The sequence below is a fragment of the Cervus canadensis genome, chromosome 1, assembly GCF_019320065.1.
Source record: "Cervus canadensis isolate Bull #8, Minnesota chromosome 1, ASM1932006v1, whole genome shotgun sequence".
NCBI lineage: Eukaryota > Metazoa > Chordata > Mammalia > Artiodactyla > Cervidae > Cervus > Cervus canadensis.
In genome coordinates this window covers 62177956-62195351 of record NC_057386.1, presented here as the reverse complement: position 1 = coordinate 62195351, position 17396 = coordinate 62177956, and the positions used below count along the sequence as shown (strand labels likewise).

The window sequence follows — 17396 nt, the reverse complement described above, 5'->3', positions numbered from 1 at the left end:
TTGGCGCAAACTTCAAAAACAGAAGGAAGGAGTTGAACCAGCAACCCTAATCAAGGTTTTGCAGGCTTGATGGTTGCACCTGATCTCTGTTCAACGCGGGGCCTCCGGGCCGGGCTGGGCGCTGTGGCGCTCGGCCAGTAGGGGGCGCGCGGGAGCCGAGGCCCCACGGGGCGGCCTTGCGCGCGGGGCCGGTGGCTCTGGGCTTCCGCGCGCGCGACGAGCGGAGACGCGCCGCTGCGCCCGCTTCGGCGATGCTCCGGCCCGGGATTGGGCTCCCCCGGGCGCCTCCTCGGCCGCGGGGTCGCGGAGACTGGGCACCTGGGCGGAGGCGGGGGACCGGCGAGCGCTGGAGGGCCCCGTCCCGCCGCACGCCGTGCGCTCTGGCCGCGCCTCCGCTTTCTGAGGAGTCAGGTAACCGAGAGGCGGCCCTCACTCAACGCGCGCGGCGGCCGCGTCCACCCCGCGGTCCGGAAAGGAGAGGCGGGAAGGGAGGGCGCCAAGTCAGCTGCAGCCGTAGCCCCGGTCGGGGCCCCCGGCCCCGTTGGTGGTACTCGGACTCTGCCAAGCCAGAGCCCCGTCAGGCTTCGCGGCTCCGGAGGAGGCTCGGCCCCTGGGGGCCCTCGCGGATCCTCTCCCTGGCCAAGTGCCCGCCTTTCCTGGCCTGTGATGGTCAATCCTCCGTCCCCACTTCGTGCAGCTCCTTTTCGTCCATTCCCCGCTCTTCTTCCCTTTGGAAATTTTCACTTCCTAGTCTGCAAAATCGTTCAGCAGATGTTGGCAACAGTGGATTCCTTAAAGGAATTGGGGTTGACTATTGGGGGTTGAGTTTGAGCGGGGCACCTTGATAAAGTCAAGTAAAGGAAAGAGCATGCGGAATCAGATCCCTTCTCTTCAAGTCCTGACTATACATAGCACTAGTGACATCTGGTAATCAGGCCTGATTATTTACATGGGAATCTAATTATTCACATGGAAATCACCTAGCAAAATGCAGTGAGCAATGAACACAGAATTCATTTTGAGGAGATGTAAACCTTCCTTTGCATTGAATTGTGTTTGACACCTGGGCCTGCCCTCTTTGCAGTGTCTGTCTACTTGATTTGAGGGCCATTGCCTCTGTTATGAAATGCCAAACCTTGGACTGTCATTGTGCCCCCAAATTCTACTGACGTTCATTCCTTTTGGGTTATGGTCTTAGTATTCTTTTAAAGCCCCCCTCATGAATGGCAGTTACCATGGGAAGGATGGTCATAACAGGTAGAAGAGCCTGGTCTGGAATTCAGGAACCAAGGCTCACTTCTGAAGGCCTGTGTTCAGGGTTTTGTTCTGGGCCCCCAGTTCTATTGCCAACTGGCTACGTGACCCTGGTTGTTCAATTTATTTAATCTTTCAGGACCTTGTTTTTCTCATTTTAGGGAAGCTAGTAACACTAATAGCCTCCTAGTATTCTTGCCTGGAAAATCCCATGGACAGAAGAGTCTGGCAGGCTACACCCCGTAGAGTCACAAAGAGTTGGACATGACTGAAACAGCTTAGCAGGCACACATTGGCCAATGACTGTGCTAAATTCAGTAGTCAGTCTTGACCTTCACCCTCCTTGACCTATCAATGGTATTGGACCAAATCAATCATTGTCTCTGTAAAATTCTTTCTTCTGGAAGTCTTATGATTTCTGTCTTCCTCCCTCCCACTCTTTCTTAGTTTCCTTGACTGGATCCTCTTTGTTTCTAAAAGTTAAAGTGTGGAGTGCTGTAGGCCTTTCCTCTGACTCACTTTGTAAGTTTGCTAGACCCCACATTTATGCCTCCAACGTGGACTTGTCCTCCTGTAAAACCCATATTCAGGTGTCCAGCTGCCTTTTTGATGTCTTTTATAAAAGGCATCTTAGAAGTAATATGTTTAAAGCTGAAACTCCTGATCTTCATTCCCACACCTGCTTCCCTCCATCCCCCAGTCTTGTCTGTCTCCGTAAATGGCAGTCCCATCTCTTCATGCTCAGGCCAAGACCATTGCAGTCAAACTTGTCCTTCACCATCATTCTAGTATAAAGCACCACCCTTCTGATTGGACTGTAGAAATGCCCCCTGCCTCGTCTCCCCTTGCCCTTCTACAGTCTTTTCTTGTAGCTGCAGGAGCAGTCATGCAAGTTAGTCATGTGCTGTGTTGGTTGAAAGCCGTCCAATGATTTGTCTCCTTCAGAGTAAAATCCAAAGTCCTTAAAGTGACCTAAGAAACAGTGATTTAGTCTCAGCTCCTTTTCTGGCCTCATATCTTTCTTGCCGCCCTCCCCTCTAGTTATTAACACTGCCGGCACATTGACCTCCCAGCTATTATTATGGGTTGGTGCAAACATAATTGCAGTTTCAGACCATGAATTTAAAATCTTTATAAGTAGGCTCAAAAACATCTTTATTAATCAAAATAGGAACCAACACAATCAATGCATTTGATACAATAAGAAATAAGTTTGTTTATTCCTGTAGCAAAAAAATTTGTGCTTCAGAATTCAATGAACTCTTGGAAAGCATTTTCTGCCTCCTGCTGGTTGTGGAAGGGTTTTCCCTGCATAAAGTTGTCAAGATGCTTGAAGTGGTAGTTGGTTGGTGAGAATATGACAGATGAAGCAAAACTTCGTAACCAGATTCATTCAACTTTTGAAGTGTTGGTTGTGTGACATCAGTTGGGCGATGTGAAGAACTGGGCCCTTTCTGTTGACCAAAGCTGGCTGCAGGTTTTTCAATTTTCAGTGCACCTCAGGGATTTGTTGAGCATCCTTCTCAGATGTAATAGTTTCTCAGGGATTTAGAAGGCTGTAGTGGATCAGACTGGCAGCAGACCACCAAACAGTGGCCATAACGTTTTTTTTTCTTGCGGAAGTTTTGGCTTCCAAACTTTGGTTTGGCTTCTTCTTGGTCCAGTCACTGAGCTGGTTGTCGCTAATTGTCCTATAAAATCCACTGTTCGTTGCGTATCACAGATCGAGAAATGGCTCATTGTTGTTGTGTAGAATAAAAGAACACAACTCTTTAACATGATAGCTTTGGTTTTTGGTCAGTTCACGAGGCACCCACTCATCGAGCTTGCTCGCCTTTCCAGGTTGCTTTAAACACCAGATGACTGTAGAATGGGTGACGGCTGACTTCTCTGGCAGCTTCTCATGTCGTTGTAAGAGGATCCGCTTCAGTGATTGCTCTCCATCCGACGTCGTCAACTCCCAAAGGCTGTCATCTCCTCTGTAAAACTGCTTGAACCACCCTTGCACTGTATGTCCATTAGCAGTCCCTGCGCCAAACGCATTGTTGATGTTGCAAATTGTCTCGCTGCTTTGCAGCCCATTTTGAACTCAAATAAGAATGTTGCTCAAATTTGCTTTTTGTCTCACGTTGTTTCCATAGTCTGAAATAAATATAAAGCACACAGCAAGTAATAAGTCATTAGCAAAAAAAAAAATAATAATAATAATGATAAAGCAAGAAATGCTCTTTAAAATGAAGTATAACATAACTATATTTATTTAAAAATGTGTTCCAATAATCAGACAACAAATTTTAACAATGCAAAACTTCAGTTTCTTCTGCACCAGCCTAATATTCCAATAGGCCAAGAACATCCCTGTTTTGGGGACTTTGCACTTAATAGTCTGCATCTGGAACACTCTTTCTGCAGGTGACCCATGGCTGGCTGGCTGGCTCTACTTCCTTCAGATCTCTGCTCACTCAGATATCTTATGAAAGACCCCTGCCCTTGACCACTCCATACTCAATAGCTACATTTCTACCCAATCCTGCCTAGGACCTCCTAACCCCTTACTTTGCCTTATCTTTCTCCACCGCACTTGCCAACTGGACAAATATCTGTTGGGTTTCTTTTTTCCTCTTCCCACACCCTCGCCAGAATGCAAATTCCAAAGACAGTTTTGTTCACTGCTGTGTCTCCCATGCCTGGAATAGTGTTTGGAATGTGTCTTAGATGACTTGGGATTCTGTAACAAAATGCCAGAGACTGGGTAGCTTACAAACAACAAAAATGTATTTCTCAGAGTCCTGGAGGCTGGAAGGGGATCTGAGAACAGGGTGCCCGCATGGAATGGAAAGGCCTCTTCCTTATTGTATCTTCACATGTCAGAAGACACTAGGGAGAATCCCAGTGATGACCCAAGCACCACCCAAAGGCCTCACCTCATAATACCATTCTACTGGGCATTAGGACTTCAGCGTATGAATTTTGATGGGACACAAACATTCAGTCCAAAGCAGCAGGTAAGGTTATCAATATGTCTTTATTGAATGAGTGAGTCTGTAAAGTTAATACTTCTATCATGTGGTTAAAGTTAGGATCACATTGTGAATACACTTTTTATTCTAGAAAGAACCCTGGTTTACAGTAACACAAATCTGGCTTCAAATCCTGGTTACACACACTTTATGGTGTGAACGCCTCAGAAGGTCTGTTTTCTGTATTTGTGGGATGGATATAGTATAATGCCACAAAGGCTTATTGTGAGTATAAGGTGAAACATTAACACACATAAGACAGTTAGTTATGAGGAGGCTAAAAAGTGAGCAGCTTTGATAATTTATGTATGGATGTGCTTTGTAAAGGATTCCAGGTGGCTCAGTGGTAAAGAATCTGTCTTCTAATGCAAGATATGCAGAAGACTCAAGTTCGATCTCTGGGTTAGGAAGATCCCCTGGAAGAGGGACTGGCTACCCACTCCAATATTCTTGCAGGGAAAACCCCATGGACAGAGGAGCCTAGTGGGCTACAGTCCATGGGATTGCAAAGAGTCGGACATGAATGAGCATGCATACACACTTTGTAAGTTCTAAAGTCACATACATACATATTGCATGAAAATTACCAAGGACTGTCATATGCAGTGTACTGTTCTAAATATTTCAGGGTGAAATGAGCATTTCAGTGCTCATAGAATAGTGCAGTTTAGAAAATGAATAGTCAGTGGCACCTATACCTCATGTGTTCTAATGGAATCAATTGTCTGACATCCATTATTCCTGCGTAATTTTCCCTTATCCTTTGGCCCTGCTGTGCCAATATATAGGCAAAATATATTATTTTCTTTTAAAGTAAAACAAAATTTAATGCATTTAGACAATTTTCAGAGTAGCAATTCTGTTTAGTGAAAGTGGACTTTAAGCTTGGCCCAATTATACAGGCAATAATTCCACAGAGGTGCAGTAATCACTTTTTTCAGACGTCATCAAAAGACGATATTTTTGTTTTCTGTGGTAGTTTTTATTTATTATTATTTTTAAACTATTGTTAACATAGCATGGCAGAAAGATTATATCAGGAATGTGATATAATACAACTGTTTCCATTGATGTCTTAGAACTTACTGTTCCCTAGGCAGCTGAGAATGTCCTCCTCCCTTGCACTAAAGTTCAACTGTGATGCCTTTACTGCCTTTCCCAGTAAATAGAAAAATATCACACTACTACACTGAAGGTATATTTTACAATTACCATTAGCAGCATTACTGAACTTTCCATAATTGGGGTTCTACAGAGTTAAATACTTTTGAAACAGGCAACATATATTCTTGTTATCTCAGTCTCTCATAAAAACTTGAGTACAAATTCAGTCACTTAAGTCACTGACAGCTAACCCAAGTATACAGCTGGTAAGAAAAGCTGTCAGTTGCCATCTCTTCAGCATGGTCGTACTGCATGAATACTATTTTAGTTCAGTGCATAATGTTGTGAAGATCCCCTAGAGGAGGAAATGGTAACCCACTCCAGTATTCTTGCCCAGAATATCCCACGGACAGAGGACCTTACAGTCTGTGGAGTCACAAGGAGTGGGACGTGACTCAGAGACTGAGTACACATGTAATGCTAGGCCTCAGAGATTTAAAGGGAAATGTGGCATTTTTTTTTAATCTTTTGATAGTTTTTTTCCTGAAATTCCATATTCTTAAGACTCTAAGTAAGCTTAGAAGAGTCCAGGTCACTGTTGTTGAGGGGTGGGGGCTAAGACCCAGACCTAGTTTTGTATTCTTATGGGTAGAGATTTAAGAATCATGGTCTACAGGACTGCTAGATAAATGGAGACAGCTTCAGAACCTGCCTGGGAATTCCCCAGCCATCCTACTTGGGCTGTGATGTGACTTTTCCTTGGTTTGCAGCACCTTCTTGAGTACATGCAGGTTCAGAATGATTTCAAGAACCCAGGAAGCAGCTGAGCTTTCCCTGGATCCACACCCCTGCCTCCCCGACAGCCCCGCCTCCCAGACAGCCCTTCCCTAGCGGCCCAGTCTCCCCCGCATCCCACCTGAACAGAGCTAGACTCCCTACGGGCTGAGCAGGTGCCCCACCTGGTGCTGAGGGAGCCAACCCCCAACGAGTGAGGGTTCAAGCAGACAGAGGTGTCCTAGGCCTGGAGGAGAGGCTGGTGTATTTGACCTTAGGACATCACACTTGAAGAAGAAACTTCTTCAATTTAGAAGTTGGGTATGGCCAATAAGTGCCTTTATTTTCCAATAAAGTAAAAACAGCCTGATAAGCACTCACAGAACTGAGACCAGGTTTTATTCATTCTTGCCTGGCACAGTGCCTCTCTCACACAGAATATCACTTATTTATTAATTGTACATAGATTTATTCTTTAGGAATATCGATGAGTCTCTTATTCATCAGGAATTATGGAATATCTACATAATTTGAATTGTTCTGGTTAGCATTTACTTAACAATAAATAATTCTTGAGCACTGTGCTGAATCTTGGAAATACAAAACAGAACACAAGCTATTGGAGAGAGTCAGTCTTTTCTAGCAAGGGGGTCTCTGTTGCTTCTGCATCCTTGTCCCTTCCCTTTCTGACATGGGCTGCTTGGCTGGTTCCTGTGCACCGGAGGTAAGGCAGACTGATAGCCAGTTCTGCTCCTTCTTGAAATTTTCCACCGTTTCTTCCACTGGTTCAGATAGCTTTCATCAAGAAAGCAAATCTCATGAGCCTCTCCATTTGCTTCTTGACGAGTAAAACACTCACTGGCAGATATGATGACTTAAGAATCTGAACGAGGAAACATTTAAAACTGCATGGCTCTCATTTGCAATGGAGCTCCCCTCTGTTTTGGAGTTTGTGTTGTCTCTGCAGCCTATGGTGGTCATTAAACCACCTGTCAGCCACAGACTGGGCTTTGTCTGCTCTCTGTGGTATCCATTTGTTCTTGTCTTGCTTTTCTCTCTTCCCACAATATTCCCACGATCGCAGACACAACCTTGTTTGAATTTCATACTTTTACTAGGCATTTTGACTTGAAATCCCAAAGTCAGATTTATCATCCGTCTCTGAAATCCCTAATGAAAAGATTCTGTTTTGTGTGCAGTCTGTAGAACAGTTTAATTGGAGATTGACAGACATTTCATCAGATAGTTCTGCTTCTCATCTCAGAGTAGTTTCTGTAGACCTTTCTGAGTTCAGATGTCCTGGAGAAATAACGTAGAATTAATTATAGATACATTTGTCTTTCAAAAATTTCTCCTCATATTTTAATAGTCTTTTCGTATGTATATCACATCATGTCTGAATTTGCTCTTTTATGACTGTAAAAGCCACCCATCGTCTCATGGCATACTATCTTGTAGCATATTATACAGGGGGAAATATGTGAATAACTTCTCAGTAATTAAGAAATACTTCTGCACTGCCCTTATGTATTTGCATAAGACTTTGCTGTACCAAGGTCTCTGATATAGTAGAAAGTGTTTCCCTGTGAAAAACCTTTACATAGAATCTTTACAGTAGGCATGAGGAATTTCAACAGGTCAGAAGAAAGGGATTCTATGGCAGTTAATAAGAAATTAGAGGTTGAAGTACTCCTTCATTATGACTCACAGCTCATGAAAAATGAGAGATATGTGAAGAAACCTTTAAGAATAAGAGCTCTTTTGAAATATATTCTCTATTATTTCAACCAACTTTTACTAAGTGCCCATCGAGTACAGTGCTGGAGACTTAGGGACCCCACATTAAGACAAAGCTCCTGCCTTTCAACATACCACTGTTTAGGAGAAAACAGTATCTTATGATAGTATTTTTCTTTAGACTTTTTAGTTCTCTTGTTTTGCACTTTGAGAATTGCCTTTATTTTTAGTTAGGGAGTAACTTGAAGACAGCCAGCTATCTTAGAATGAGGTAAGGAGCAAAACTAGAGGCTTGATTGGAGCAGATTTGCCCTTTGACCTCTCATGTTTACATCAGACCAGGTAGTGAGGGGCAGAGTTGATTTTTGTCTGAATTGATTTATAAGCTTGGAATAGCAAAGATTTTACACCTGGTGAATTAAAAATAGATCATTTCTTTTATCAACAGTCTTTGCCATTTGAGGGAAACAGCTTCTGGGGGGCACTGGGCATAGGGAAATCTGCTGTCACTGTTGTAGATATTTCTCTACTTCTTGTCTTTTCTGTTACCCTGTAATTACTTTTCTTTAGTTAGCGTGGTTCAGTGTGTGGATTTTCACCCCAAAATGATGATGCTTGGATGTAAAGAACAATGACCAAAAGCTCACTGTGATAAAATGATTTCCCATGCATAACCCCAAAAAGCATAAGTGTATACCCACAGCATCTGTACTTGAATATGTAAAGCGAATAAGATCTTACACATTTTCCCAATTAAATCAAAGTTAAATTCCAATTAAACATTTTTGATTAAGTTATTGTTAATATTAAGTTTAAAAAGCACAAATACTTTGTGCTTTACTTCTAGTTCCTCAGCTACTATCTGTAGAGAAGCTGGATAATTTGTTTTCTTTTAAATTTATTTATTTTTAATTGTAGAGTAATTGCTTTACAATGTTATATTGGTTTCCACCTTGCATCAACATGAATTATCCATAAGTATACAATGTCCCCTCCCTCTAAAACCTCCCTCCCACCTCCTACTCCACCCCATCCTTCTAGGTGATTATTTGGTTTTTGATTAATTCTCAGAGATAACCATATGTCTGCTAACTGCTACAAAAGTAAAATAGTCTGTAAGTTAAGTAGTGTGGTCATTTTAATGGCCAAGTAACCACACATGGGTGGTTACAAGGAAATGATTATGTGATTTATTGTAAAACTTTAAAATGTGAGGTCTTCTTAATTTTTGTGAAGTCTTCTTCAGGCTTCCATTGTGGCTCAGCTGGTAAAGAATCTTCCAGCAGTGCAGGAGACCTGGGTTCGATCCCTGGGTTGGAAAGATCCCCTGGAAAAAGGAAAAGCTACCCACTCCAATATTCTGACCCGGAGAATTCCATGGACAGTCCATGGTGTCATAAAGAGTTGGACATGATTGAGTGACTTTCACTTTCACTTCTTTTTTTCTTATTCTTGGGGAAAAAGTATAAGTCTTTGGCTATTTGCCATCACATAAGTCAGAATTATCCTGAGGAAATATAGCTAACTGCAGAAGAACTTTATTCTAAAAGATGGATAGCACAGCCCCATGTATTATGTACACAAAAACTAAAGGCCTAAATGCCTAACTGGAAGGGAATGGTTGAACAGATGAGGAGATCTCCAGACGATGAAAACTTAAATACTCAATAAAATTATGTTTATGAAAAGCTTTCTTGACAAGGAAATTTTTTATGCTGTCATATATGGTACATGATAAATATCTTAGTCCTAACTTTGAATATTTCTGTTAGTTCCAGTGGATTAAATTTTCTCCTTTTAAAATGTAGGGCCTAGATATTGGCCTGAGGCATGGACTATCCCAGCAGAAATTCCATTTAGACAAGAGAAACATTCACATGATTTAGCTTGTTAGAAAATATGTAAAAGTCTTAGTATAATTATGCCATCAACTTTGTGATATTTAGTCTATGTAAGTACCTGCTTTTACTTGGTAGAATTAATTTTTAAAAAATGAACCCATAGTAATAAAACTAATTATCTAGCTTGTGCTTTAAACTGTAGTTTGATTGAAAATGAGATACTTTTGAATAACTACATCACTCCCAGTGACTCTTAGTTCAATCTACCATTTTGGTCTCCTGTATCTATTTCTATAATCTTATCAACTACATGTGAACTTATTGGCGTCTATTGAGAATTAATGTTGGGTTTTCAATATGAATGCTCAGGGCTTGTATAGTGTTAGCAATTTTAGGTTTTACTAGAACTTTGGAATTAAAATTACTAATAGATCACAAAAGAGAAGTGATAGTTTTTAAAGTTATTATCATAATGCTCAAAATTCTCCAAGCCAGGCTTCAGCAGTATGTGACCCGTGAACTTCCAGATGTTCAAGCTGGTTTTAGAAAAGGCAGAGGAACCAGAGATCAAGTTGCCAACATCCGCTGGATCATCATAAAAGCAAGAGAGTTCCAGAAAAACATCTCTTTCTGCTTTATTGACTATGCCAAAGCCTTTGACTGTGTGGATCACAATAAACTGGGGAAAATTCTTCAAGGGATGGGAATACCAGACCACCTGACCTGCCTCTTGAGAAACCTATATGCAGGTAAGGAAGCAACAGTTAGAACTGGACATGGAAAAACAGACTGGTTCCAAATAGGAAAAGGAGTACGTCAAGGCTGTATATTGTCACCGTGCTTATTTAACTTCTATGCAGAGTACATCATGAGAAACGCTGGGCTGGAAGAAGCACAAACTGGAATCAAGATTGCTGGGAGAAATATCAATAACTTCAGATATGCAGATGACACCACCCTTATGGCAGCAAGCAAAGAGGAACTAAAAAGCCTCTTGATGAAAGTGAAAGAGGAGAGTGAAAAAGTTGGCTTAAAGCTCAACATTCAGAAAACTAAGATCATGGCATCTGGTCCCATCACTTCATGGGAAATAAATGGGGAAACAATGGAAACAGTGTCACACTTTATTTTGGGGGGCTCCAAAATCACTGCAGATGGTGACTGCAGCCAGGAAATTAAAAGACACTTACTCCTTGGAAGGAAAGTTATGACCAACCTAGATAGCATATTAAAAAGCAGAGACATTACTTTGCCAACAACAGTCCGTCTAGTCAAGGCTATTGTTTTTCCAGTAGTCATGTATGGATGTGAGAGTTGGACTGTGAAGAAAGCTGAGTGCCGAAGAATTGATGCTTTTGAACTGTGGTGTTGGAGAAGACTCTTGAGAGTCCCCTGGACTACAAGGAGATCCAACTAGCCCATCCTAAAGGAGATCAGTCCTGGGTGTTCATTGGAAGGACTGATGCTGAAGCTGAAACTCCAATACTTTGGCCATCTCATGCGAAGAGTTGACTCATTGGAAAAGACCCTGATGTTGGGAAGGATTGGGGGAAGGAGGAGTAGGGGATGACAAAGGATGAGATGGTTGGATGGCATCACCAACTTGATAAGGACATGAGTTTGAATAAACTCTGGGAGTTGGTGATGGATAGGGAATCCTGGCGTGCTGCGATTCATGGAATCGCAAGGAGTCGGACACGACTGAGCGACTGAACTGAACTGAACTGATCTTTATTTCATCACTTTGGTGCTGATGAAAGTTCCATTTATTTTGAACATAATTTTAGACCTTTCCATTGATTGATCATATTTTCAAATTCACATCAGACTACTTCTTTTCAGGCAACGTAAATATTACAATTACTTAGTGTTTAATGTAGCTTTGCAAGTAATTAAAAGATTGATTAGTCTATTGCCTTTGAGTTGATTGCATACATTTTATAGTGCATGACACATTTATTTTTATATTTTAGGACTTGGACTATGTTCCTGATTTGTCTAGACTGCCATGGCTCCATATATAAAGGACATTCACCAAAAAGGTAATCTGAAAAATGTTTGTCATTAAATCATCTTAAGTTCCTATATTCAGTGCCATGTCAAATTTTAAGAATGAGAGATGTTTTTTAAGAACATAGCATTTTTTCCAGTTTGAAGATGGTGATGTAGAATGACTTATGGTCATCTCCTCCTGTGAGATCACCAAAATCACAACTATTGAACAACCATGGACAGGAGGATGCTGAAAACGTTAGTTACTCAGTCATGTCTGACTCTTTGTAACCCCATGGACTGTAGCCCACCAGGCTCCTCTGTCCCTAGAATTTTCCAGGCAAGAATACTGGAATGGGTTACTATTTCCTTCTCTAGGGGGTCTCCCAACCCAGGGATTGAAACTGGGTCTCCCATATTGCAGGCAGACTCTTTACTAACTGAGCCACCAAGGAAGACCCTGAAGGATGCTGGAACCTACCAGAAAAAGATACCCCACGTCCAAAGATAAAGAAAAAGCCACAGTGAGAATGGGGGAGGGGCACAATCACAATAAAATCAAATCCCATTCTTACTGAGTAGGTGACCCTCAAACTAGAGAACAATAATACCAAAGAAGTTCTCCCACTTCTGAATGTTCTGAAGGTATGAAAGTTCTGAACCACATGTCAGACTTCCCAGTCTGGGTATCTGACAAAGGGACTGGAAATCCCCAGGGAATCTGACCTTGAAGGCCAGTGGGATTTGATTACAAGACTTCCACAAGACTCCCAGTCTTGGAGGGCACAAACAAAACCTTGCTCGCACCAAGACTCAGAGGAAAGGAGCAGTGACTCCACAGGAGAATGAATCAAAGCTACCTGCTAGTGTTGGAGGGTCTCCTGTGGGGATGTGGATCAGCAGGGTTTCACCACAGGGATGGGGGCACTAGCAACAGCAGTCTGTGAAGGTCACCTTTGGTGTAAATCCTCTTGGAGGTTGCCATTAACCCAACCATAGAACCCACAGACCTATGAAGGCTGGGTCACCTCAGGCTAAAAAACCCCACCCATCATCAGATATTTGGATTAAAGTTTTACTGAGCAAGCCCAGCCCATCAGAGAAAGATCCAGCTTTGCCCACCACCAGGCCCTCCCATCAGGAAGCCTCTTAGCCTTCTCCATTGGAGAGCAAGCAGAAGAAGCAAGAGCCACAGCCCTACAGTGACTGAAACAAAAACCACATTACAGAAAGTTAATCAGCATGAAAAGGCAGAAAGTTATGTCCCAGATGAGAAAATAATAGCAAATGAAGAAACAGACAAAGGATTAATCTCAAAAATATACAAGCAACTCCTGCAGCTCAATTCCAGAAAAATAAATGACCCAATCAAAAAATGGACCAAAGAACTAAACAGACATTTCTCCAAAGAAGATATTCAGATGGCTAACAAACACATGAAAGGATGCTCAACATCACTCATTATCAGAGAAATGCAAATCAAAACCTCAATGAGGTACCACTACACACCAGTCAGAATGGCTGCTATCCAAAAGTCTACAAGCAATAAATGCTGGAGAGGGTGTGGAGAAAAGGGAACCCTCTTACACTGTTGGTGGGAATGCAAACTAGTACAGCCACTATGGAGAACAGTGTGGAGATTTCTTTAAAAACTGGAATTAGAACTGCCATATGACCCAGCAATCCCACCTCTGGGCATACACACTGAGGAAACCAGATCTGAAAGAGACACGTGCACCCCAATGTTCATCGCAGCACTGTTTATAATAGCCAGGACATGGAAGCAACCTAGATGCCCATTAGCAGACAAATGGATAAGAAAGCTGTGGTACATATTCACAATAGAATATTACTCAGCCATTAAAAAGAATTCATTTGAGTCAGTTTTAATGAGATGGATGAAACTGGAGCCCATTATACAGAGTGAAGTAAGCCAGAAAGATAAAGACCAATACAGTATACTAACACATATATATGGAATTTAGAAAGATGGTAACAATAACCCTATATGCAAGACAGAAAAAGAGACACAGATGTACAGAACAGACTTTTAGACTCTGTGTGAGAAGGTGAGGGTGGGATGTTCAGAGAGAACAGCATTGAAACAAGTATACTATCAAGGGTGAAACAGACCGCCAGCCCAGGTTGGATGCATGAGACAAGTGCTCTGGGCTGGTGCACTGGGAAGACCCAGAGGGATGGAATGGGGAGGGAGGTGGGAGGGGGGATCGGGATGGGGAACACATGTAAATCCATGGCTGATTCATGTCAATGTATGGCAAAAACCACTACAATATTATAAAGTGATTAGCCTCCAACTAATAAAAATAAATGGAAAAAAATTATATATATATGTATATATATATAAAAGAAAGAAAAAAAAATAAAAAATAAAAAAATAAAATCCCAGAAAAACAACTAAATGGAGTGGAGATAGGCAAAATTCCAGAAAAAAATTCAGAATAAGGATAGTGAAATTGACTCAGCATCTTGGAAAAAGAATGGAGGCAAAGATTGAGAAGATGCAAGAAATGTTTACCAAAGACCTAGAAGACCTAAGGAACAAACCAACAGAGATTCTTTGAGACCCCATGGACTATACAGTCCATGGAATTCTCCAGGCCAGAATACTAGAGTGGGTAGCCTTTCCCTTCTTCAGGTAAAATGTTAAAAGCGCCAAGGGAAAAATGACTAATAACACTGAAGGGAACTCCCATCAGGCAGTCAGTTGATTTCTCAACAGAAACTCCGCAAGCCAGAAGGGAATGGCTTCTGTAACATGTTTAAAGTGATGAAAGGGAAGAACCTACAAGCAAGAACACTCTACCCGGCAAGACTCTCCTTCATATTTGATGCAGAAAACAAAAACTTTCCAGGAAAGCAGAAGTTAAGGGAATTCAGGGCCACCAAACCAGCTTGACCACAAATGCTAAAGGAACTTCTCTAGACAGGAAATAAGAGAAGGCGAATACCTATCTACAGAAAATAACCCCCCCCAAATTAAGAAAACAGTAATAGGATCATACATATTGATAATTACCTTAAATGTAAATAGGTTAAATGCACCAACTAAAGACTTGCACTTCCACTTACCACATCACTGTGCTAGACCCTCTAAATTGTATGTAATTATTTTATATTGTTAGGTTAATCATTAATCATGTTTCCATTATGGTTTGCAACTGTAATTATCCTTTTTTTCCCCTGGCTATTGATTGTGGAAACTGATAAACATCTTCCACTGTTGTGGGAAAAAAAGAACACGGCATTTTTATTACTAATATTTTAATTTACTTATTAATTGCACTTGGTCTTTTTTTAATTAATTCATTCATTTTAATTGGAGGATAATTTCTTTACAGTATTGTGGATGTTATTGTCGTACATTGACATGAATCACCCACAGGTGTACATTTGTCCCCCCATCCTGAACACCACTCCCATCTCCCTCCCCACCCCATCCCCCTGGGTTGTCCTAGAGCATTGGCTTTGAGTGCCCTGCTTCATGCATGACACTTGCACTGGTCATCTATTTTACATATGGTAATGTTGGGTAGTTAGAATAGGAAAAAGGGAGTCCAAAATGGTGGTGGCTAAAAGACAAAGAAGGGAAAAGCCCGCAAAAATAGAACAAAGGAAGGTCTGAGGACTGGAGTGAGGACCTCAGGTAAAACAAACAGCCCTCCTGGCTAGCTCAGTTTACATAGGGCAGGCCCAGAGGGAGGAGAAAAAACATATAAAAAGAGGAGTCAAAATCAGGCTGGGGGCCTCTCTTCTCTTCGTCTTTTGGGTCTGCCCACCCTCACTCCTCGAGGATGTATTTTCCTTTGCTTGCCAATAAAACTGAGCTATAACACCAGTCTGTCCGTCGCTTCAAATTTTTGCTGCAGAGACAGAACCGAGGAAATTACACACTCTCCCAACAGTAATATACATGTTTCAATGCTATTCTCTCAAATCATTCCACCCTCCCTTTATCCCATGTAGTCCAAAAGTCTCTTTACATCTGTGTCTCTTTTGCTGCCCTGCATATAGGATCATTTTTACTGTTCTCCTAAACTCCGTAGATATGCATTAATATACTATATTGGTGTTTCTCTTTCTGACTTACTTCACTCTGTATAGTAGGCTCCAGTTTCATCCACCTCATTAGAACTGACTCAAATGTGTTCTTTTTAATAGCTGAGTAATATTCCATTGTGTATATGTACCACAGCTTTCTTATCCATTTGTCGGCTGATGGACATCTAGGTTGCTTCCATGTCCTGGCTATTGTAAACAGTGCTGCGATGAACACTGGAGTACACGTGTCTCTCTCAATTCTGGTTTCCTTGGTGTGTATGCCCAGCACTGGAATTGCTGGGTCACATGGCAGTTCTATTTCCAATTTTTAAAGGAATCTCCACACCATTCTCCATAGTGGCTGTACCAGTTTGCATTCCCACCAGTAGTGTAACAGGGTTCCCTTTTCTCCACACCCTGTAGACTTTTTGATGGTGGCCATTCGGTACCTCATTGAGGTTTTGATTTGCATTTCTCTGATAATGAGTGACATTGAGCATCTTTTCATGTGTTCATTAGCCACCTGTATGTCTTCTTTGGAGAAATGTCTGTTAGGTTCTTTGGCCCACTTTTTTATTGGGTTGTTCATTTTTCTGTTATTGAGCTGCCTCTGCTGCTCAATATTTTGGAGATTCTTTGTCAGTTGTTCCATTTGAGATTATTTTCTCCAATTCTGAAGGCTACCTTTTCACCTTATTTATAGTTTTCTATGTTGTGCAAAAGCTTTTAAGTTTAACCAGGTCCCATTTGTTTATTTTTGTTTTTATTTCCATTACTCTGGGAGGTGGGTCATAGAGGATCTTGCTGTGATTTATGTCGGACAGTATTCTATGTTTTCCTCTAAGAGTTTTATAGTTTCTGGTCTTACATTTAAATCTTTAATAAATTTTGAGTTTGTTTCTGTGTATAGTGTTAGAAAGTGTTCTATAATTCTTTTACACGTGGTTGATCAGTTTTCCCAGCACCACTTTTTGAGAAGACTTCTTTTCTGCATTGTATATTTTTGCCTCTTTTGTCAAAGAGGTGTGGATATAAGGTGTCCATAGGTGTGTGGATTTATCTCTGGGCTTTCTACTTTGTTCCACTGATCTATGTTTCTGTCTTTGTGCCAGTTCCGTACTGTCTTGATGACTGTAGCTCTGTAGTATAGTCTGAAGTCAGAAAGGTTGATTCCTGTAGTTCCATTCTTCTCTCTTAAGATTGCTTTGGCTATTCAAGGTTTTTTCTGTTCCCATACAAAAAAGCATATAAAAATTGTGACATTATTTGTTTTAGTTCTGTGAAAAATACCATTGTAACTTGATAGGGATTGTATTGAATCTATAGATTGCTTTGGTTCTCCAAGTCCATGAACATGGTATATTTCTCAGTCTATTTGTGTCATCTTTGATTTCTTTCATCAGTGTTTCACAGTTTTCTGTATATAGGTCATTTTTTTCTTTAGGTAAATTTTTTCCTAAGCATTTTATTCTTTATGTTGAAATGGTAAATGGGATTATTTCCTTAATTTCTCTTTCTGTTTTTTCATTGTTAGTGTATAGGAATGCAAGGGATTTCTGTGTATTAATTTTACATCCTGCATCTTTACCATATTCATTGATTAGCTCTAGTA

General features: G+C 41.2%; 1 protein-coding gene across 1 annotated transcript in view; it reads left to right on the top strand.

The window, feature by feature from the left end:
- Positions 1-208: 208 nt before the first annotated feature.
- The window catches only part of LRAT (lecithin retinol acyltransferase), a 154333-nt gene continuing 137145 nt past the window's right edge, over positions 209-17396 (top strand). Inside the window, exons 1-2 of the mRNA XM_043484021.1 lie at positions 209-411; positions 11704-11772. The gene's annotated coding sequence lies outside the window, so the exon portion shown is untranslated. The remainder of the gene's footprint in view (positions 412-11703; positions 11773-17396) is intronic.